The sequence below is a fragment of the Medicago sativa genome, chromosome 7 (genome assembly GCF_051527215.1).
Source record: "Medicago sativa cultivar Bolivia chromosome 7, Bolivia_mono, whole genome shotgun sequence".
Lineage (NCBI taxonomy): Eukaryota > Viridiplantae > Streptophyta > Magnoliopsida > Fabales > Fabaceae > Medicago > Medicago sativa.
This window is the reverse complement of record NC_140755.1, coordinates 62,596,053-62,608,261: the sequence shown is the minus strand read 5'-3', so window position 1 is coordinate 62,608,261 and position 12,209 is coordinate 62,596,053. Positions and strand designations below refer to the sequence as shown.

Sequence of the window (12,209 nt, the reverse complement as noted above, 5' to 3'; positions counted from 1 at the left end):
AAGAAAGTCCGACCTCGAGAATTCAAGGAAGGCGAACTTGGATTGAAAAGAAGGATAAACCAGCAACCCGACCCAAGGGGCAAGTGGACACCTAACTATGAAGGTCCTTATGTTGTCAAGAAGGCTTTCTCTGGTGGTGCTTTGATTCTTACACACATGGATGGTGTGGAGCTTCCAAACCCTGTTAATGCCGATATAGTCAAGAAATACTTTGTCTAGAAAGAAAAGAACAGCGTGGTAGGTCGAAAACCCGAAAGGGCGGCCTAGGCAAAAATGCGCTTCCCGGTGGATCGAAAACCCGAAAGGGCGATCCAGGCAAAAGTTAGGGACAAAAAAAAATGAATATGAAAGGGCTCGCTGAGATTGTACGCAACTCAGGCAAGAATGAGCGCCTCGATGAGCCGAAAACCCGAAAGGGCGGTTCATGCAAAAATGAGGTTGACAATAAAAGACAAGTAACTATATCTGGCAAATCACCATCACCCCTTTGGGCATCTGCAACTGTCAATGATCGTCTTCATCAGAAGCTTCTGTACTTGTGAATTCAAAATTTCTATGAAATGTAGTGGTCATCGTGTTCGATGTATCACCAACCAATAAAATTACCATTTTCCAAGCTTTGAAAATCCGTGAAGTCATGCCTTTGGCTGACTCTCACTCTTCTACATCAATTTGAGCCTGTGCTATTGTTTGAAACTCTATTTTTCTTTCTACTTTCAATGCTATAAATACAAAATATTTCTTTTCCAATTTGATAATGTCAATATCTGAAACAAACATTTTTGAAAATTAAAACATTTTTTCTGTCTATTTTGAAAGCAAACCTGAGCAACGGGGTACATTTCAATGAAACATGCATGAATGAATGAATGTCAATGTCTCTTTCAATACATGTTACAAGCAGGTTACTCCCTAGGATGATCTGTGGTCAATGGCAAGAATGGAAAACAGAATGGAAATGAAAAAGTGAAAAAAGTGAAAAGCTCGCTAAGTTGAAAACCCGAAAGGGCGGCTTAGGCAAAAATGAGCACCCCGCTGATTGACAACCTATGAAGGCAATTCAGGCAAAAATGGGGCAATGAAAAGAATTTATTCCCCGGTGAATCGAAAACCCGAAAGGGCGGTTCAGGCAAAAGTGGGATTGAAAAATGAAAAGAATGAAAAGAATATAAAAGCATTGACTACAGATGCGAACATCCAATGTTTACCCAGCACTGACACGCCTAGCAACGGCGACCTGTATCCAAGAACCTTCCAAGGGTCCTCCTTTACAAGTTTTATTGCCCTCAGCCATGGTTTTGATACGTCTCTCAATGACGGTCTCTCCAAAGAGGTTTTCCCCTGTGAATATGTTACAGCACGAGCCACTACGTGCCCAATCTTCCAATGTTTCGTCTGCCTTCGTGAAATTTCTCTGCCAAATTGCCAACCAATCATGCATTTCAAGTATTCATACATGCATAATCATGCACTTTATGTGCTCATACATCCAATAATCTTGCTATACCATGCATACATGTTGCATATCCAACTGTCAACCGTCAAATTCAATTTCAAATTTCAATTCCAATTCCAATGTCAAATTCAATTCAATTTCAACTGTCAAATTCGATGCAATCTCAATTTTCCAATCTCAATTTCAAACCATGTCAAATGTCAAATTCGAAGCAATCTCAATTCCAATTCAATGTCAAATTCGAAGCAATTTCCAATCTCCAATCTCCAATTCCAATTTCAATGTCAATCTCCAATTTCAATTCCAATTCCAATGACAATCTCCAATGTCAAACTCCAATGTCAATGTCAATATCCAATGTCAATGTCAATATCCAATGTCAATGTCAATTTTCAATCCAATTTCAATCCAATTTCAATGTCAATTGCAATTCTCCAATCCAATGTCAATGTCAAGTGTCAATGTCAATTTCAATTGCCAAGCCAATTTCAATGTCAATGTCAATGTCAATGTCAATGTCAATTTCAATTTCCAAGCCAATGTCAATGTCAATGTCAATTTCAACTTCCAATGTCAATTTTCAATTCAAATCAATGTCAATTTACTCTCAATTTACTCTTGGGCCAACAAAAATGGTCATGTCTATTTGCAAATCAGGTCAATGACAATTTACCCTCAATTGGTATCTTGTTAAACCAGACTCTCAATTTGTATCTTGTTACTGGTCAAGTGCCAGGTTCGATCCAAAAAAGAACCACTTGTACCTGCGTATATACCTATGCTCCCGGACAAACGGCAAGTTCGATTTGAAGAACAGTTTGTACCCAGCTTATGCTTCCGGACAAACGACAAGTTCGATCTAAAAAGAACAGTTTGTACCCAGCTCATGCTTTGTTATCAGTCAGACGACAAGTTCAATCTGAAGAACAGTTTGTACCCAGCTTATGCTTTGTTATCGGTCAAACGACAAGTTCGTTCTAAGAGAACAGTCTGCACCTTCCCACATGATGTGGTGATAATCCAACAAGCAAGTTCGATCCAAAGAAACAGCTTGTATCAACCCTTTTGTCTATGTCTCCAGCCAAACAGCCGGTTCAATCCAAAAGAACAGTTTGTGTCTGCTTATCTGTTTGTATCTTCAACCAAGTGTCAAGTTCGATCCAAAGAACAACTCGTATCTGCCTATGTGTCTATGTTTCCGGTCAAGTGACGAGTTCAATCCCAAGAACAGCTTGCACCTATCTCTTGTTTTGTATTCCTTGGTCAAGTGGCTAGTTCGACCCAAAGAACAACTTGTACCCTATTTTCTACTCCCTGGTTTGTCTACCCTGTCAATGTCCACCTGAATCCCCAGTGACATGACAGGTTCCATAGACTCCAATGGTTTGTCTTGCATTCATAATCAAAGTATTGCATAACATTCATATCTTTGAAACTCTGAAAGCGTATTTTTATGTCCAAAAGCAGTGCAAATGTTAATATTTAAGTATCTTCGTCCCGTCAACTCTAAGACTTCGTCTCTTGACTCTCCGGACAAAGAAACTTAAATAGGGGCAGCTGTTATACCCTAATTTTGGACCTAAAAATACTAGTCAATTTTTCTTTTCTTGCATTATAAGTCATTTGAACTGTCTCTGATCAATTGCATCTTTCGCTGCATTTTATTTCAATGTTATTTGCAAAATTCACATGCAAGGGTATTTTAGTCATTTCCTATGTCAAATTTCTCTCAGTCTTTCAAAATGTTGTTTGAGTCCTTTCAAGTAGTGTGAATAAGTCTTCATTCCATTCTATGTCAAAATCCATTGCAAAAATTGCATTTGAAGACATTTTGAGTCAGTTTTGCCCCTAGGGGCATTTTAGTCTTTTCATGTGTTAAAACCCTGTTTAAATCCTAAAAAAATTGTCTCTGAGTCTGTTAATTTTGCTTGAATAAGTCTTTGCTTCAATTCCTTGTTAAAAATCCATTTTAAAATTCGTATCTGAGTCATTTACAGTTGTTTTAGCCCCAGGGGCATTTTGGTCATTTCACACGAAATTTCGGCAGAGAGGTACTTTAAAGTACCTCATTTAAGCCATTGGTTCGTTTTAGTCCGTTTTGTCAATTTTAATCGTTCCACTTTACGTTTAGTCAAATTACCAATTTTAGTCCAATTTTATTTTTAGTTTTTTTTTTTTAGTCCTCAAAAGTTAGTTATTTGCATTATAGTCCATTTTTGTCTAAGTCATTGTCCAGTGCCATGTGTCAGGTTTTCATTTGTCCAAGAGTTAGTTACGCCACATGGCAGATCATGATTGGTCCAGACATTACTGCATCAGCCTATAAAGCCCAGTCACCAGTCAAAGGGTCAACAGAGCCATTGATTCATTGCCACATCACAACCACTTTTCAGAAACAGATTTCATTTTTCTCTCTCCCAATCAAACCGATCAAACACACAAAAATCTGAAGAACTCATTGAAGGTTCATCAAGAACTTCAACAAGTTCCTCCACACCTCCACCGTAACCAACTATTACGGCCACCACCAAACCACCGCAACAGTCACCAAAAACCGCCGCAATTACACATCAAAAATTCCAGAAAAACACATTCAGATTCATCGACCTCTTTCAACACATACACCAGGCCAAAACAGATCGATACACGCAAAAGAACACGAATCAAGAAAAGATTCAAACGAGTTCACGAATTGAAGAACGAGATCGAATCAAAAAGCAGCTCTCAAGGCCACAATCGCAATTTCTAGCATCAAGATCAGTTCGTAGATCAACAGCAAGAAGGAAAAAGGTCAAAGTCAAGATCGTTCTGAACCAGATCAGAATCAAGATAACGAGGTAAAATCTTTGCATCATTCGTTGTTGTTATTATCAAAGTTACCTTCGTCTTTGGATCCGAAACTTTCGAGATTTATTTTCCTAGATCTAGCATCATATTGAGTGTTTTTGTGAGATTTGATTCTAAATTCGGATAGAGAAGGAAGAGAAGAGAAGCTCAGTGAAAAAAGTTTTAAAAAAGGGGAAGTTTAAGGTCTCCGGCGCGGCGGCGCCGCCCTGCTGGGCCGGCAGCCACCACGCCGGCGTTCCTGAACTCGTCGGAGAAGACAACGTCTTCTTGCAGAGCTTCTCTCTCTTCTTTACATGTTAGAGAGAGAAAGGAGATAGAGGAATGAGGGTTTCTTCATGCAACAGGCTTTTATACCCCCTGTGTTTCTCTATGCGCACATCCTTGATCATACCATGCTCCCTGTGTCCTTGTGGTCGTTGGATCTAGGATTGATCCAGTTGGATCAATCCTACGGCTCCTGAAGCGCTCTGTTTGGCATGGATCCCCTTGTTTGGGCCTGATGATTTGTTGCTTGCGTTTTATCCACTTTCTTGCTATTTTAACATTGTTCAGTGCTATTTACACCACGTTTTTACCAAAAAACCTTCAAAAAAAGTCCTAAAAAAATTTCTAATGCTTTTCTTGATATTGTTGTTGATTCTTGGTAATCTTCACCTGTTAATATTGGCTAGAAAAATATTGGTGAAAATGTTGATTTCTTGATCGGTCTAGTACTTTTAATTTTGTTAAAACCTTGTCAAAACTTCTAAAAAATGGTGTGAAAGTTCTTGTGATTGTTGTTGACGCTTGAGACTTGTTTCTTGGGTTATTCTTGCATGTTAGAGGCTGTTAAAAATATATGTGATGTTTCTCATTGGTATTTTCACTTGTTTGGGTAGATTTTTTGTGAATTTTTACTATGATCTTGATTCTAATGCTTTGATATATGATGGTGCTACTTGATGTGTGATTCCATGATATATGTGCTCTTGAAATTGTGGTTATTTTACTGTTTGATGTGCTGATTTGTGACTTACTTGTGTTACAAGTTATGTAAATGGCTCTATGTGGAATTAAAAGTGTAAAATAGGCCTAGGAAAAAGTGGTTCATAATTGCTTAGTTTAATGCTTCTCTCTAATCCTCATGATTAAAATTGAAATGGAACCTCTAAAATTGATTGAGATATGAGGGTTAGGGGTTAGGTGTTGGCTTTGCTTTTATGGGCAAACTTTAGCCATGTTTGCACTCATTTAGCCTTTATTTTCTATCCTTTATATTCTAGTATTTCTCTTGCTTTATTTCCTTTGATATTGCCATGTGCTACTAACTCCTTTCATTTCATGTTTCATCATTTCATAAGCATCTCCATTTCATCCCATATTCATCTCTATTTCTTTCTTGCAATTTAATTTGTACCAAAGTTAGAATGTAAACATTTAGGAGTTTTTGTAATATTTTACTTTCATGCTTTTAATTTCTTGGCAAAGAGGCCATAGAATGTATCTAGGGTATGATGTAAAGGACAATGGACTCTAATGATATACACCGACACAAGCACCGACACATGCACACACATCACTATATAGCTAGAATATGCACGTTTAGATGTATGTTTAGGATTGTATGTTTAGATGAATGCCTAGGACTTATACTTAGAAAAAACCAATTTTCCAAACAAATGTGAACAACTTCACTCAAATCTTTTCCAAATAAACCTTGGGATCCAACATCCCATTGTATTTTCTTTTCCATTTTTCTTAATCAAACCTCAATGAACTCTAATCCTACTTTGACCATATTTTGCAATTCACTAATTCAACCTCACAATTTTCCAATCTCATGCCCTTGAGGCCTCTTTCTATTCTTCAAACTCCATTTTCAAACTTAAAATCAACCAACAAAAACAAAAACATTTTTGAGAGAGAACTACGGTGGATTTGATCCCTTAATCGGGTACGTAGGCAAGGAACAAAATTCCTTCAATTCAACTAAAATAAAAATCCAAAAACATTCTTCTCCCTCCAATTCTTCACTTAGAACATTCTTAGGCTTAATAAACATTTTCAAATAGCATTTAAAAATAAAAGCGCGCGCGTAGAAATTAAAGACGGTTCCTATAGGATACTATAGTCGTTATGGGTGCCTAACACCTTCCCGTAGCGAAAACAACTCCCGGACCTCGATTCTCAAGGGTTTTGCTTACTTTTTCCCTTCCCAAGAAAAAATAAGATATCACCGGTTAAAAGGTTCAAACTTAATCAATGTTTGACACCCGAAAACCAAGATAAAACATATGGAGCTTCTCATTGCGTGTCACAATTGTGCCATATCTCAAAAACTAGATATGTTCTTGATACCATATCTCGAAAACTAGATTTTGGTGATCTATTTCAATTTTCTGGTGTTTGCAAGGAGTGGTGGAGAGTTCAAAAAATTTATTGGAGAAGTTTCATGGTATCACAATCACCACTACTCGTTTAAACAACTTCATATGCAAATATATTTTGTTGTTTTTATAGCATACCTGACAAATGAGCTTACTGCGCTAAGATGAGTTATTTTTGGGGATTATCCTATCTGAGTTCGTCTAGTGGATATCTCATCATGAAAGGTGCCAATAAACTACAATTAATGAATCTATTACAGGAAAACAAATGATCGTTGACACCTCAACTATTGAAGATTATTTGTTTCGTTACGGTTCTCAAGTATTACTTACTTTTGTCAAAGATTCAAATTAATTTGTCATAGAGGATTATTGCATAAGGTCAAATAGTTTGCATGTTTATCAGTCTCGATATTATACTTGGGTTACTTATTCCAAAAGCGAAAATCCATGGATTATTCTAGACTTTGTTGTTTTGCATAATACTATTTATGTTCGCATTGACAAGGTTGAGATAGGTATACTTAGTGTCAACTCTACAAGTTTGAAATATATAGAACTGGAAACTTCACCCAATGGACCATCCTTTTTGCCTATGTTACTTAGTTGTGATGGGAAGCTTCTTGTGGTTATCTTTAAACGGAATAAAATATTGGATGTCTACAAGATAGGCTTCTCAACGATGAGTTATTTCAAGCTAGAAACCTTGGGTGACCTTGCATTGTTTTTCTCACAAAACAAATGTCATACGTTGGCAATCCAGGCAAGTGGGGATATTGAAGAAATTGTGTGTACTATATTAATACTATTCATGCTGAATGGGAAGTGTATTCATGGAGTAATAGTTGAATGATGAAATGCATTGTTCCTGCTGATAGTTGTCGACTTTCACGTATATCACAACTTTATCGGCTGGATTGGTGTTTTCAGAATCTGCACGATGAAGTTGATTATTATCTGGTTCAATAATAAGCTAATTTAGCATGATGAATTGTAGAATGGTGCTAAATTAGCATATTATTGAACCATTGAATAATAAACTTCATCGTGTAGATTTTCGAAACACCAATCCGGCCAATAAAGTTGTGACTACGAGGTAGTCGACAATTATCAATAGGAACAATGCATTTAATTATTACTCCATGAATACAATTCACATTCTGCATGTATAGTTTTAATATTGTACACATAGTTTCTTTCATATCCCGACTTGTCTGGATTACTCAGCAAATGGTATTTATGTTGTGAGAAATACATTGCAAGGTCACCCTAAGATTCTAGCTTGACATAACTCATCGTTGAGAAGTCTATCCTGTAGACATCCAATAATTTATTATGTTTAAAGAAAACCACAAGAAGCTTTACATCACAACTAAGTAACATAGGCAAAATGGATGGTCCATTGGGTGAATTTTTCAGTTCCAAAAATTTCAAACTTGTAGAGTTCAGATTAACTACACCTATCTCAACCTTGTCAGTGAGAACATAAATAGTATTATGCAAAACAACAAAGTCCCGAACAATCCACGTATTTCCGCTTTTGGAATAAGTAACCCAACTAGAATATCGAGACTGATAAACATGCAAACTACTAGAGTTTATTCAATAAGCCTCTATGACAAATTCATTTGAACCTTTGACAAAAGTAAGTAATACTCGAGAATCGTAATGAAACAAATAATCTTCAATAGCTGAGGTGTCAATGATCATTTGTTTACTTATAAATGGATTTATTAATTGTAGTTGTGGCACCTTTCATGATGAGATATCCACTACACGAACTCAGATAGGATAATCCCCAAAAATAACCCATCTTAGCGCGGTAAGCTCGTTTTTCAAGTATCCTATAAAAAGAAAAAAATTTCTTTGCAAATGAAGTTGTTTGAACAAGTAGTGGTGATTGTGATACCATGAAACTTCTCCAATAAATTTTTTGAACTCTCCACTACTCCTTACAAACACCAGAAAATTGAAATAGATTGTCAAAATCTAGTTTTCAAGATATGGTATCAAGAACATTATCCGAAAGTTGGCTGAAGTCAACAACATTTTTCGCTTCTTTACCTGAAACAATAATAACTCTAGGTTATTCCCGATGTCAAAGAGTGCATATGTTTTTACTCATTTATTTAATAATATCATAGAAATTCGTGAGATAAGGAAATATTTGCAAACATTGCAATAATCCAAGAAAGATCTTTTCTTAAAGAGAAGACAACCACTTAACCACAATGAAAAAAATGGTGTTTATGGAGCTTCTCATTGCGTGTCACAATTGTGCCATATCTCAAAAACTAGATATGTTCTTGATACCATATCTCGAAAACTAGATTTTGGTGATCTATTTCAATTTTCTGGTGTTTGCAAGGAGTGGTGGAGAGTTCAAAAAATTTATTGGAGAAGTTTCATGGTATCACAATCACCACTACTCGTTTAAACAACTTCATATGCAAATATATTTTGTTGTTTTTATAGCATACCTGACAAATGAGCTTACCGCGCTAAGATGAGTTATTTTTGGGGATTATCCTATCTGAGTTCGTCTAGTGGATATCTCATCATGAAAGGTGCCAATAAACTACAATTAATGAATCTATTACAGGAAAACAAATGATCGTTGACACCTCAACTATTGAAGATTATTTGTTTCGTTACGGTTCTCAAGTATTACTTACTTTTGTCAAAGATTCAAATTAATTTGTCATAGAGGATTATTGCATAAGGTCAAATAGTTTGCATGTTTATCAGTCTCGATATTATACTTGGGTTACTTATTCCAAAAGCGAAAATCCATGGATTATTCTAGACTTTGTTGTTTTGCATAATACTATTTATGTTCGCATTGACAAGGTTGAGATAGGTATACTTAGTGTGAACTCTACAAGTTTGAAATATGAACTGGAAAATTCACCCAATGGACCATCCTTTTTGCCTATGTTACTTAGTTGTGATGGGAAGCTTCTTGTGGTTATCTTTAAACGGAATAAAATATTGGATGTCTACAAGATAGGCTTCTCAACGATGAGTTATTTCAAGCTAGAAACCTTGGGTGACCTTGCATTGTTTTTCTCACAAAACAAATGCCATACGTTGAGCAATCCAGGCAAGTGGGGATATTGAAGAAATTGTGTGTACTATATTAGTACTATTCATGCAGAATGGGAAGTGTATTCATGGAGTAATAGTTGAATGATGAAATGCATTGTTCCTCCTGATAGTTGTCGACTTCCCCGTATATCACAACATTATCGGCTGGATTGGTGTTTTCAGAATCAGCACGATGAAATTGATTATTCTTTGGTTCAATAATATGCTAATTTAGCACGATGCATGCAGATTGTTACTCTCTTATGTTAGGATCTTCTTCCTTCTGTTTCCTTTTTAATTTCTTATACTCTGATTAAACTGGAAAAACTTGTCATGGACTCTATAGTTTCATTATTTTTTCTCAAATTATGTCGCTTTAGATGACTTATGAACTCGGTGAATTTTTTGTTTATCTTATATTTTCTCTAAAGTTTTAAGGCTTGAAATGGCCATATGATTATATTTCATAAGATTCGTTTGAGTGTCTTGTTTTAATATTTGAAATATATTTCTTAAAGTAATTTGAGAAGAGATGTAGTTTGGGTTTGGAAATCTAGTGGTCTACACATGTGTCGTCACAGCAATATGGCGTGGTGTTCATGTTTATAGATTCAATAGATCATGTGTCGTCGCTGAAATTGTCTACTAATTAATCCTTTTCTTTCAAGGTCAAAACTTGCATTGCAATTTCACTACATCAAGGTACATCCCTTTTTCATTGTCTTAGTGTTACACTTTTTCATTGTCTTATTCCAAATCAATGCATTGAGGCTGTCTAGTTCAGAAATACTTTTAGTTGGAAGGGTAACCAAGCCTGCAAAGCCATGAATTGATGATACAAAGAAGGAGGGAATTGAACTGAGTAGCAAAAGGTCCTGACAGAGATAATGCACCATAACAAATGATTGCATTGTAATCTGGTTTGAAGCAAATCTGGCACTAAATTATTGTTGTCCCTATTAATGTATGTTGTTTTCTTTTATTAGATAGCAACATCCTAAAAGAGCTTAGTCTTGCTGATAAATTTGCTTCCAATGAGCTTTTGAATTTAAGTTCTTTTCTACTGATATACTTATTTCAATTTATATTAATTCATGTATTCCAAAACTTTGTTATAGATACGCTGAATTAATGGACTGATCCTATTCAATTTATAGTAATGTTTTTTATTTCTATACCCGATACTGATATACTGCTATTGAATATAACTTTGTGTCACTATTGAGAATAAGGCATTCGCTTTCTATTGATGTGTTCTGTTGTTTCTCGTCTAACAGGAAACCTTTTTGAATTGTAGATCTACAACCTCAACTCTGAGAAAATCCAGCATTATTGATGGTACATGTCGTGATGGTGGGATGACCTTAATATCTGTTCTAATTAAGACATTAATGACCTTGATGTTTATTTAGGGTTTCTTTGGAAACATTTTGTATTTTGTAGTAACTTATTGCATAATAACTATGATGTTTTTCGATTATAATCCTGTTTGTGTAAAGGCAAGTGAAAATCCCCAAATCTTTATACGTAGTTTGAGTACAATTTTCGCATGACCATTTTAGTATGATATAAATATTTTGGGAGCTGCACAAAATTCTCTGAATGATATGATAGTAATTCTCTTGGCAACAATTAATTCTCTACTATTAATAAAATGTTCCCAATATCTATCATAAGACCATATTAATAAATGTGCTTCATAAAAAAACTTATGGTGGTAACTTAGCTCTGAAAATTGATGTGAGGAAAGCGTTTGACATTCTTAATTGGACTTTTCTACTTCATTGCTCCATTGTTTTGGCTTCAATCAGTGCTTCTGTAATTTGGATATCCACCATCCTTCATTCAGCTAAACTTTCTGTGAGCATCAATGGCAAACGATGTGGGTTTATTTAGTTGCACCAGGGGAGTCCGCCATGGGGATCCTCTGTCACCTCTTCTCTTTTGCATTGTTGAGGAAGTTATTTGCAGGGGGTTAGAAGCGCTGGCAGTGGATGGAAGGTTGTCTCAGATACATGCTTCAAGAGGTCTCTTAATGCCTAGTCATTGTCTTTATGCTGATGATATTCTTGTTTTCTGCAAAGGTACTCTCACCAACATTCGCAACATAATGGGCAGGGGCTCTCTAAGTTTTCTTCTCAGTGGTGGACTTCCCCTCTGATGATATTCTTGTTGTAACTTATTGCATAATAACTGTGATGTTTTTCGATTATAATCCTGTTTGTGTAAAGGCAATTGAAAATCCCCAAATATTTATGTGTACAATTTTTGTATGACCATATGAGTATGATATAAATATGTTGGTAGCTGCACAAAATTCTCTGAATGATATCATATGACAGGAATATATGTTTCTCTAGTATATTTGATTCTCTTGGCAACACTTAATTCTCTACTATTAATAAAATGTTCCCGATAGATTTCTTTTATTTCTATCATAAGACCATATTTAG

The 12,209-nt window shown here is 35.7% G+C and overlaps 3 pseudogenes; 2 read left to right on the top strand and 1 right to left on the bottom strand.

Annotated features, from left to right (window-relative positions):
* Positions 1–3,696: 3,696 nt before the first annotated feature.
* Positions 3,697–7,638, top strand: LOC146907487 (uncharacterized; annotated as a pseudogene).
* A 48-nt stretch (positions 7,639–7,686) lies between these two features.
* Positions 7,687–8,794, bottom strand: LOC146907486 (uncharacterized; annotated as a pseudogene).
* A 115-nt stretch (positions 8,795–8,909) lies between these two features.
* Positions 8,910–9,978, top strand: LOC146907485 (uncharacterized; annotated as a pseudogene).
* Positions 9,979–12,209: the final 2,231 nt, after the last annotated feature.